Consider the following 12,061-nt stretch of genomic DNA (forward strand, 5'->3'; position numbering starts at 1 on the left):
GCTAGGGACAGGACCTTTAAGGAGCTTGCCTGAGATTGGCCAGCTGGAATAGAATGGAAGTGGCCGCCCCTCTGGCCACACTGCCTTGCTTCCAAGCACAGGGAAATGAGTAGCGGCCTCTATCAGGGACAAGAGTTACCTGGACTGAGAGGAAATGCCTGGTTCCAGGCTCATCAGCCCCCTTGGTTGTTGGTTTGTGTATCAGTCAGGATGAGCTGGGTCATGCTGCAGTAACAAGTAAGACCCCTTCAATCTCAAATGACACATTTGTTTTTCACTCACAGAAAGACATCCATTGCCAGTCCAGCAACTCCAGGGTCACCGTCACCTGCAGGGCAACTCAGCAATCAAACTGCTTCAATCTTCTGACACTTCTTTCCCAACACATGGCATTGGGGTTGGCGAGGGGAGGAAGGGAACAGGGGGTACCTGGCTCTGAACTGCTTCCACCCAGAAGTGAGACACGTCACTTCTGCTCACATTCCCTTGGCCAAAGAAAGCCCCACAGTCACACTTAATTCAAGAGGTGGGGCTGGCATCAATGGGGGTTGACAGCGTATGTCCAGAAATTGTTGGGGAGCCCTAAAAATGCCAACCACATGCCAGCCGCAGCAGCCTAGTGGTTAAGTTCAGCACGCTCCACTTCAGCAGCCCAGGTCTGGTTCCCTGGCGCGGACTTACACCGCTCTGTTAGTGGCCACGCTGTGCTGGTGGCCCACGTACTAAAAAATAGAGGAAGATTGGCATGGATGTCATCTCAGGGCAAATCTTTCTCAGAAAAAAAAAGCCAACCAAAGTTTCCAGATAAGCAAAGTCATATCCACCATTCCTGCTCTCGTTCATGGATTCAAGCCACTAACTTTTATCGTGTGAGGTGCCAACAAAACAGTGATGTAGAATGGGAGCTCAGATCTCCTGACTCTGAAGCTGGGGCTTCACCCTCCTCCTACTCATGCTCCCCACCGGCCTGGCTCACACAGTGGTCTTAGCTTCGCTTCCCCCTAAAGCAGAGCCTGAGACAAGGATTTGGGTTCAGGGAGTTTACTTGGGAGGTGAGCCCAGGAGGTGACAGTGAGGGTATGAGGGAGTGAGACAGGACAGAAGAGAATGCCAGCCATGTGGGCATCAGGGAGCCGGTCACTGGTGTGGGCACTGGGGCTCGATCTAGCCAGGGACCCTCTGATGAACCATGTCAAATGCACCTCAGAACAGTCCTGAGTGTTGGGGGGCTGGGGCGTGTACCGCCGACCACTATTCCCCACTGACGGAGGGAAAGTTGCTCCTGGAGAAGTCAACCCTCCCCTTCCCGATGCTGATGGAGAAGCCAGGCCTGTCACGACACCATATGGAAACCCAATCCAAACAGCCCTGCATTGGCCGACAATCGGGACGAGTGCGTCTCCACCAGCTGCAGAGCCGTTTTCTTCTAACCTCCTTTCCGGATCTGGAAGGAGGTGACTCCTCTGCATGAAAACAATGGAAGGAAAACAGCAGCATCGTGGCGCCAACTGAATCAAGTGCGGGAACAGGACGGCGGGCAGCCACAGGTGCCTGGGAGGGTAGCTTCTTGTTGGCTCAGGTGCAGCCTGTCCAGAAGTCAGGGACATGCGAATGGGACACACAAGAATGCAGAAACAGGCCTCTGAGGTCTCCTCCTGTGGTCAGCGTGTCCAGGACTCCTTGGAGACAGAGCACACCACCCTTGTGTTTGAGCCTCAGGACTCTCTGAGAATCTTCCAGAGCAAGAAGCAGCATGGTGCAGGTGGAAGAGTCCTAGCCTTCGAAGCAGATGCCCTGGGTTCAAGTCTCGACACCACCGCTAATTTCACATCCACCCAGGCTGACGTAAAGATCAGAGTATTGTGTGCGAAGCGCCCACGGACCTCCCCCGGCCAGCACTAGACTCAGTCCTGGCATACAGACTCCCCACCATACCTGCAATCAGAGAGAAGTTCCAGGTTTCGCCTCTCAGAGCATCGGACCCCAGACTTGGAGCAGGCCCCTCTGAGCCCCTCTGAGTCCCAAGCTCCTCTGATCCCACGTTTCTGGAACAAACTCAAAGGCAGTTCTCCCTGTGGGGACCCCCACAGGAGACCTCTTCCCTCGTGCTATGACTCCAGGAGCAGGTGAGGGGGCAGGAGAAAGCAGGCTGGCAGGCGACCACATGACCCCCCCTGGTTCCAGGAAAAGCGCGGAAGACTCATAGGGTATCGGACGGAGCCAGGGTGACGGTCAGGGCCAGAGGGCACGAGGGGTTGCATGCTAAGTGAGGACTCTGTCCTTGGGGTGGTCTTGGTTTCCCATCAAGGTGATCTCCAGGGTGCCTTCGGAGTCTGTGGTCTTACAGTGGAAAAGTCTGGGAGGAAGCAAGGGCTGGAGAGTCAGGACGGCTTCCTGGGGGAGCTGACGCCCGGGTTGGACAGGTGAGGGAGGGAAGGGCTCCCCGTCCCGGGGCTCTCATGAAACTGACAAATGGATATAGCCCGCCTGTATTTCACGGTGAGGACCCTCCGCCTCTGTCCCCAAACTTCCACTACCCCCGGATGAGAAGGGGCCTTTCGTGGCACCCCGTCCTGCTCAAACCCCATGATATTCTCGTCTGACTCGGCACCTGCCCTCCTGTGATCACGGATGAGGGAGAGGTGTTCTGGGTGGTGGGAGGAGGCCAGAGGGGGACAGGAGTCATGTCCACCTGCAGTGTTTCGCAGAGACCTCCTCCTGTTCTGGAGCCATTGGGGGTCCCACACACCTCGCTTCTGAGCATTTAGTCCAGCCAGACCTGTCTTCAAGCTGGCCTGTGGGCTCTGGGCCTGGCCAGTGCTTATTTTCCCGGGGCCTTATATAAGAAGCACCAGGATGTGAAAGATTGACGCTAGAATCAGGGACCAGAAGCAGAAGACGTGGCCTGCCCTGGGCAAGGAGCTTAACTCTCAGATCTGGTTGTCTTTGGATTACCCAGAAATCTGATGACGACCTATCTGCCAAGTGCCATTTTCAGTAGGCAAAATCCTCATCCTTTCTCTGCCTCAGTTTCCTCATCCTGTACAGGGAACAATAAACAATACCTTCCTCAAGCCTGTTGTGGACCAAAGGAATGAATACGTGTGAAGTGCTTAGAACAGTGCCTGGCACAAAACACATTCTCCATGAATGTTGGTGGTCTTTTGGTGGTTGTTACGATGATGACTATTATTAACTCATTCATTCAAGTCAGAGCCTTAGAGGTATGTGGTTAGTGTTGAATGAATGAATGAAATAAATGCAAGTGGGTAAAAGGTTGGAAGCAGATGACATCAAAGATTGAGATGGACACTTGATTTGCCCCTGATCTCGTCTAATTAGTTATTATGATGTGGTACCCATGGAGACTGCTGGAGAGAGAGGCCCAGAATAGACGGTCTTCCTCTAAACTGAGAACACCTGGGGCTTCTGCACTTTGCAGCCCACAAAGGCGGCAGGTTCCTCACCCATCTTGTTCACCTCTCTCCTTACCAGACAGTGAATGCTTCCAGGGCCAGCTCATGACTTACAGACCCTCAGAAACCAGTGACTACATGGTTGCTGGGACACAGCTGTGCTCATGCATATTTGCTGAATGAATGAACGAACGAACAAATGAATGTTGTCTGAGTGGCTCAGAAAATGGCAGGACTGAGTCTTCAATAAAGGACCTCAGGGCCTTCCCCTGGGAGGGGCTGGGCAAGGGTGGGGTTAATTATTACCTCTTGAATTAGCTTAGATCAGATGTTAGGATGATTGACACGATCACCAAAATAGGATTAGGCCCTGCTCAAGTTCAATTACAAAGTGGCGAAGAGCTTGGGCTTGGGGTCCATCCAATCTGGGAGGAAGTATTGGCTCAGCCACTCCCTGGCTTCGTAACGCGGGTAAGTTATTTAGTTTCTCTGGAACTCAGTTTCAGCATCTATAAACTGGGCCTGATGCTCTTTGCTTCTCAGGGATGTTGTGTAGATGAAATGGTCCAATGTTTGGAAAGCCATTCGCCCTCTGGGGAGGGAGCCACCCCATCTTCACGGTAGATGCCATGAAGCAGGAATAGCAGGAGCCCTCTCCTCTTTCAAGGATCCGGAACCACTAATGGCATAAGTGATGAGAGTTCTTTGTAAACTGGAGAGTGCTGTGCACATAGGCAGGATCATGAGGACGGCTTGAGTAGCAGAGAGAACTTGAACCTGGATCCCTGCCAGGGTAATCCTCCCAGCCAAGGGGGACAGAACTCAGAAAGAGAAAGACCCCAGGAACCCAGTAGGGAACTTCACCCACAAGGCCGTGGACTTGGGAGTCAGACCGCCTGGGTTCAAGGCCTGCGTCTGCCTCTCTCTACTTCCCGTGACCTTGGCCAGGTACTTAATGTCACGTGGCCTCAATGTCCTTGTTGGTGAAGTGGTGTGACAGTAAATATTTCACGGGGTTGTTGTGGGGATTAAAGGGGATTACAGCCTGTGAAGTGCTCAGGCCAGTTCCGGGCACACAGTAAGCACTCAGTAAACGCGGCTGTCCCCATGGCTGTGCCTCACCCTCCCACCCACTCTCAAGGGGCAGCAAGTCCTCCTTCCTCAGTGTGTCCCATCTTTGTTTGGCACAGGACGAGGAGAAAATAAACCAGGACAGCCAGGGGAGGGGAGGCAGGGTGATGGAGCTACGGGGTAGGCCATTACCCCATGGGGCAGGGCCCCCGTTTCCCATCATTACCCCTCTTTCCCAGGTGGGGTCACTGAGGCCCAGCTGGCACCAGGTTCCACACCCAGATCTGTCCATGCACAAAGCTGGTGCTCGTTCAGCTCATTCAAGATCCCTCTCCAGCTCTGACTCCAAACACTGTGTGGGTCCCCGGGACTGCGGGAGAGCACGTGGACAGAAAACCAGGGGGTGCTTGTCGAAGCCTGGCACCCCCATTCCCGCCCCCACCCCTGATTCCTACCATCCCCCATCCCTTCCGCCCTCTAACTATGACCTCTTGCCCCAGGGCAGTCTCCTGGTCTGGGTCGCCCTGTCCGCCTCTCCAGGATGCTGGGGCAGGAATCACCAGCTCGGCCTGTGTCCCTCTCTGCCACAGATAATAGCGTCATTAGGTAATTGCATTGGTCTCTTATCTCATCTCACTCTTTATTACTTCCCTGGGGAGATGCGGTAACCATGGCCCCTCTCTGCAAATTAAGCCAGTCTCCTGGCTGCAAGTGCAAGCAAGGGACCACTCTCAGGGGAGGAGGGTGGTGTGGAGGGAGATTACATCTTCAGGTGGCAGGGACACCCTGTCCCTCAGCTCAGGACATGCTGACAGGCCGTGGATGACTCCTGGAAGCACAGCCAGTACCCTGCAGAAAAAGCACTGGGTCCAGAGGAGGAAGCAGGGACCCCGCCACAGGCTCTGCCCTAAGCTTCTTGTGTGACCTCAGGCCAAGCACTTAACCTCTCTGGGTCCTGAGTTCTTCATGGGTCAGATGAGGACGATAACTCTTTTCCCCTTGACAATCAAGCCAGCTTGGGACTGGGAGGCGTCTACGGCTTCATGAATTCTGCATGTTTCTGCATTTTTGTGGCAGCTCTTTTTAAAGGAATAGCTTTATTGATGTACATTTGCACATATTTAAAATGCCCAGTTTGGTAAGTTTGGACATAGGTAAGGCCCCTTGAAGCCACCACCACAATCAAGATAGCTAACATATCCATCACCTCCCAATATTTTCCTCTTGGCCTTTTGTGATCCCTCCTTCCCCTCCCCACCTCCACACCCCCAGGCAACAACTGATCTGCTTTCTGTCACTATAGATTCATTTGCATGTCCTAGAATTTTATATAAATAGAATTATACAACATGTACTCTTTTGTCTGGCTTCTATTTTGAGATTCATCCATCTTGTTGTGGATATCAATAGTTCATTTCTTTTTATTGCTAAGTTGTAGCCCATTATATATTACAACTTTTTAATCCATTTATCTCTTGATAGATATTTGGGTTGTTTCCAGTTCTGGGCTATTATAAATAAAGCTGCTGTGAATATCCACGTACCATGTTGAATGCTTTCATTTCTCTTGGGTAAATATCTAGGAGAGGGATGGCTGGGTCATATGGTGGGCATATGTTTAATTTTGAAAGAAATGACAAATTGTTTCCCAAAGTAACTGTACCATTTCACAAGCCCACCAGCAGCGTACAAGTTCAAGTTCCTCCACATCCTCACAACGCTTGGTACAATCAGCCTTTAATTGTAGATGTTCTAACAGGCATGTGGTGTATCTCATTGCACAGTGAGCTCTGCTCAGAGAAGTGCCTGAGTTCAGGGCTGTCCAGAGCCAGGGTGTCCTTCTTAGGAGGTGAGGCAGGGCTTGGAGACCCCTGGAGTTCTCTGAGTGCATCTTTCATTCTTCCCTTCTGCCATCAGAGAGGCGGTGGGGCACACAAGTTGACTTCTCATGGACCTTCCCAGCCGTGTGATTCTGGGACAAATGCACTTGAGACTCAGCTCTCACCTTTGGCAAAAATTCTCTGGCCTCTCAGTATCATGGTCCTGTGTCCACTTTGGCATTTATTTTTTATCGACGTTCAATGCCTCAGGAATAAGACTCTCGCTGAGATTCCAGGATGAGTGGTTGAGTGGTCCGGGGAGGTCCACCATCTAACCACCAGCTCGAACCCCCTGTTCTGGATCTGGGAGCCAAGAGGACTGGGGGCGAGGGGGCTGTGGCTTCTTTAGAGCACCCTCATTGGGTACGACAGCAGCTGAAGGCCTCTGGGGCCCTCTAAGCTGAGAAGTTCCCTGGTTCTGATGCCAGGTCAGTAGGCTTTTTGTCTCTAAAACCACCTGTCCAGGCACAGATCTTCTCTGGAAGAGCTGAAATGCACGGAATAAAATTCATTGTTTGTATTTGGGACCAAATGCTTCTTAGCATGTGACTTCCACCAGAGGAAACTGAGATATTGTTAAATTTACCTCAATATAAGAGCAGACGGAGCACGTGAACTTAATCACTCGGCCACGGAGCCGGCCCCAGAATGGGTGTCTTGAACGTCCTCCTCAGATAGCAGTGGGTATCATAGGCAGGGCCCTCACATTATTCTTAGCAATCAGAAGTGAGGCCACCCACAAGAAACTGTTTTTTGAGTTTCAGGGGAAAATGTCCTAGATTTTCTTATTTATTTTAAAGAGATTGGGAGACAGAGCCAGTGACTCAGGAGCCACCATTTTGGCAAAGAAAGGGATCCCTCATATAATCAAACCCCAATTCCCAACCCCTAATCGCTTTCACAATCTTTAAAGGAAAAATTGAGGTCCGGATAGGTGAATTGACCTACCCTGTCAATTGAAGTAGAGCTGGGACAATGTCTCTAAAATGATGCACAAAGGTGGGAGTGCACTAGGTCCCACGAAAAAGGAAGATCCTTAATCAGAAAAATATCATTATGAGGGACTTGATGGAGCAGACACACGAATCTCCTACACTCCAACTTCTCAGAGGTGGAAAATATCTAACAACTGGGATTAAGATAAAACTCCATGAAAAAAAACCTAACTACATCGATTGAAAAATAAAGACAGGGTTCTAATTATTCTGCAATGATTTAAAAAATTCAAAAGTTTAAACAAGCTTGAACAAAAATCTAAGGTCTTAAAACCATGACCCCTGGGACCTGTTGAACAAGAGTCACTAACCAGTATCCTGGGTTCCCCGGAGGGAGGTGATGGTTCAGGACCACGGACAGCGGCCCATGAAGCTGCAGTTCGTCTTGCTACGTCTGCGCCTCTGAGCACGGCGCTGCCTTCCATCCACAGCGCCCAGGAAACCGGACGTTTGTGGAGCATCATTTGAACTCACCTACCTCTACGTGAAGAAACAGGGCGAGAACTATTCACAAGGTGACTCATGCAGCTATGGGGTCCAGGAAGCACCCGGGTCCCCCAAACATCTCCCCAACCCGTCTACCACCTTGTGAGAAATTCCACTGCCATCCTCATATTTGGGTTACGCTATTTTCACCTCCGTGAAAAAACATAGGTCATGTTCCTGTGAGTGTAGGATTGGAGCTGATTTGAAGCAATGTCCTTCTCCTCAAAGGGCTTGAAATCTAGTTGAACAGATAGAATATTTGCATACAGCTTAATGCCCAGGCTAATATAGTATGTGATAATGGTCAAATCATGGTGCTGATTGTAAGAGCTAAGCGATCTCCATGGATAGTGAGATCCAGGTGGGTGGGTGGGCCTGGCCCAAAAGACTTCCTGAGGAGGAAGGCATTGAGTGGAGTTGATCTGAGCCTCAAAGTTTGGGGAAGACAAGCAAGCAAGAAGACACAACGTTCTCGGCAAGGGGACACGTGAAACAGGTACAGAGGCAGGAGTGTGCATGACACAGACATATGACACAGGGGAGGCAGGCAAGTGTCCGGACGGTAATCAGACTGGTGTGGCTGAAGCAGAGTCAGTAGGGAGCGGGGGAAGAATCATCAGAGACCAGGCCAAAAACATGCGGGGACCATCCTGAGTGTGTGAAGTCCTCACTCTCCCGGAAGGTAAAACCGTAGGAGACTCTCATATGCATTTCTTAGTTCGTTTTCCCCCTAATACCTTGTCACCTCCTCGTGCTTGGTGCCCTGTCACCCCGCTTGCATGGAACCCCCATATGGCAGAGTGAATGCCTGAGACAGCCTAACACGTGGCACCTCCTATTAGGGCTGAAAGTGACGGGGCAGAGCTTTGACCCCAGAGATGAAGCACTGATCTCGGAGTCAGACGGAGAAGGAAGAGAAGTCTTCTTGGGATGCTGGGTGAAGCCGAGGACACCAGGTCTGCCCCTGGGCTGACTTAGGTCTCCATTGGGAGGAAGGTCTGTGATCAAACCCCACAGGGTCCAGGATTCTCTGCCAGCTCCTGCGGGGTGAGGAGGCCTGAGGATAAACGGGTAACCCAGACTGCTCCGTCTCTAAGCTGGGGGCCGAGGGTAGCGTGAGAGAACAGCCTTTCTTTTTTTATTTTTTAAAGATTTTATTTTTCCTTTTTCTCCCCAAAGCCCCACAGTACATAGCTGTGTATTTTTAGTTGTAGGTCCTTTTCATTGTGGCATGTGGGACGCTGCCTCAACATGGCTTGATGAGCAGGGCCATGTGCGTGCCCAGGATCCGAACCGGCGAAACCCCTGGGACCTGTTGAACAAGAGTCACTAATCAGTATCCTGGGTTCCCCGGAGAACAGCCTGTTCTTTAGGGGAGATGGCTGCTCAGCTAATTGGCTCTGAACAATCACTTGGTGGGAGATAAGAGGCTCACGCCCGCCTCCCAGGCCCCGGCCATGCAGGAGCTCCCCACGCACCCCTCCAGGCAGAGCTCCTAAAGACCCCTCTATTTGTACCCCTGACCCCGAGCTGGCCCGGCTGGGGAGGGCAGGGCCTGAGGACGGAGGGATCAGCTCACCCCCTGCCCTCTGTGGAGAGGAGAATCGGCAGCCCTCAGGTCTCCAGCCCCACCCCCACGACATCACTTTCCCAGGGCTCAACCTTGCAGGGCACTAGATGCAGCTGTGGGAAGCTCCATTGCCCTGAACACGAGAGACACTCAGTCACCCGGAGGAAAAGCACACCCCAAAGTTACTATAACAACAGGTAGGTGCTGGGGTTGGCTCGGTGCTCACGCTGGGCTGGGCCCTGTGTGAAAACAGCTGGCCCACTGTACACTGTCACCCTGTGAGCCCACACAGGGGCCCTGGGAGGGAGGCACTACCAGCAACATTCCCACCTTACAGAAGAGAAAACCAAGGCTCTCCAGAAGTTGAGCTGCCCAGCCCTGCAAATGCGGAAGCTTGAAGGATGTGGCTCATTTAGTCAATCAACTACAAAATGGAACCACACAAAGCAAGTGCTCCATCAGAGGACAGAGCCTGAGGGAGAGAGGGGAGGGGGAGGGGTATGATATCTACCTGAGACACAAGAGGGACAGTCACATGTGCTGAGCACCCAGGAACTGTGCTGGGGCTTCCCCTCCTGTTCTCAGCACCCCTGAGCCAGCCCAGACATAGTGGGCACGGATAAATGGTGACCGAATTCTCTCAGTTAAATTCATAGAAATCACACAAGGAATTATTTGGGCCATTTTGTAGAATAGGAGACAGAGGCTCAGAAAGGTTAAGTGACTTTCACAAAGTCACACAGCAGTACTAGGCAGAGCCTGGATTGAAACCCAGGTCTCCTTGACTCCAAAGTACAGCTCTTTCCACCATCCTAAGCCGCTTCTGCCAGCTGGTGAGAGGCTCTGGGGACAAGGATCACCCTGAGGTCACCTGAAGACTCTTCCCTGGGAGGCCCTAGAAGTCAACCTCTTTGGGGCCTGTGGAGTTGAGAGGTTGGGGTCTGGCAGGGGCTCCTCTCTCCCTCAGAGTCCCGGCTACCTGGCCCCATGCTAGAAGCCCCACTGCATGGCTTTGACCCCGTTCTTAGGGCAGGAGTGCTGCCCCCTCCCTCCCTGCCGCGTGCCTCGGCCGAGCGGTCAGACCAGCGCCTCACCTCTCCACCCCGAACCTCACCCTCACCGCCGTCTCTCCCCAAGCCCGCCAGTCTCCAGTGTCCTGGTCCACCTGGCACGACTGGGGTTTGCACCTTGCTAACCAGTTCTTCCACGGCACAATCTCTCTGGAGCCTCTACAGACCCACCTCCCAGGGGATGCTCCCCTTGGATGCGGAAGTTTCTGACTGAGAAGCTTGTCCCTACAGGACATCCTGCTCGGGAGTGAGGCGCCACTGGGGGGCCTCTGTGGGGACACGGCCACAGGAAGGGGGAGAGGAACCGAGGCACAGGGCAGACCTCCTTCACCTCCATTTGGCCCAGGCCTGGTCCTTCTTTCCAAGCTGCTGCGCCTCGTGCCCTGAGCCTGCTACCCTCGGTGCCCGCGGCACCTCCCCCCACACCCCCACCATCCTCCTGGGCGTGGACCCCCCGAAGCCCTTGTCCACCCATGGAGGCCTGTAAACTGCTTTATTAGATTAAAACAAACATCTGCCAAAGAAGAAAAGCAAAACCCTAATTGGAGGCCCCCAGAGATGTTTGCGGAGACAGACGGGGGAGGAGCTAATGAACTCGCCTTCATGGGCGTCTGTGCCGACCTCGCCGATAAAACGACATTGCCCGGCAACGGGGCTTTGCCATCTGGAGGCCTGATAAGGCGCTTGGAGGAGCTGTGTGTTTGGAAAATATGATTTTGTAAGCAGGGCGAAGGGTGTGTTGACTCTGCTGTCCAACACCCTGGGCTTCCCCGTCAGATAAACAGCTGCCACTTTCCCTGAGGAACAGGCACAGAGCTGCTCCTGGAGATCCACCCCCCCAGCAGGGACTCCCCACGTGGAGACGTTCTGAGCCCCAGGCCTGGGAGCAGCCAGTCACTCCGTGGGACTCGGTGTTCACCGAAGGGGACATTTCTGGTCACCTGGGATGGGTGGTGGCAATGGCGTTCTCTTCTCCTCTCTGTGACTCCTGGTTCAGAAGCATCTCTGCAGGCCCCCTGGGGTGCAGTGGAGTGTTAGGGCTGCTGGGAGCCAGCGAGGGCTGATGGGCACATCCGTACCACGCCTTTGAGCATCCCAATGCCTTCCACCTTCGGCTGCCCATCTTCTCCCAACGACTCCCCTTTGCCTCGAAGTCGAAGCCAAAGTCTTCACCAAGGCCCATGAGGCCCTGCGTGACCTGGCCCAATACTGTCTCATTCCTGAATACCCTCTGCCTTACTCACCTCTGCCAGCCAGCTTTGCCTTTTTGATCTGCCTCAAACCTGCCATTATACCCCTGCCCCAGGGCCTTTGCACTGGCTGTTCATTCTGCTTGGAACGTTCTTCTCCCAGATGTCCGCATGGCTCTCTCCCTCAACTCCTTCAAGTCCTTGCACAAGTCACCATCTCAATGAGCCCCCTTGGACCACCTGCTTATGAGGGCATACCCTCTCACCCTACTGTTTCCGAGCCCCTTACCCTGCCCTGCTCGTTCTTCTTTCCACAGCATCAGCACCTTCGAGCCTACTATACAGCGTGCTTATTTACTCTGCTTTATGGTTATTGCCTGTCA

This window comes from Equus asinus, chromosome 7, assembly GCF_041296235.1.
Source record: "Equus asinus isolate D_3611 breed Donkey chromosome 7, EquAss-T2T_v2, whole genome shotgun sequence".
NCBI lineage: Eukaryota > Metazoa > Chordata > Mammalia > Perissodactyla > Equidae > Equus > Equus asinus.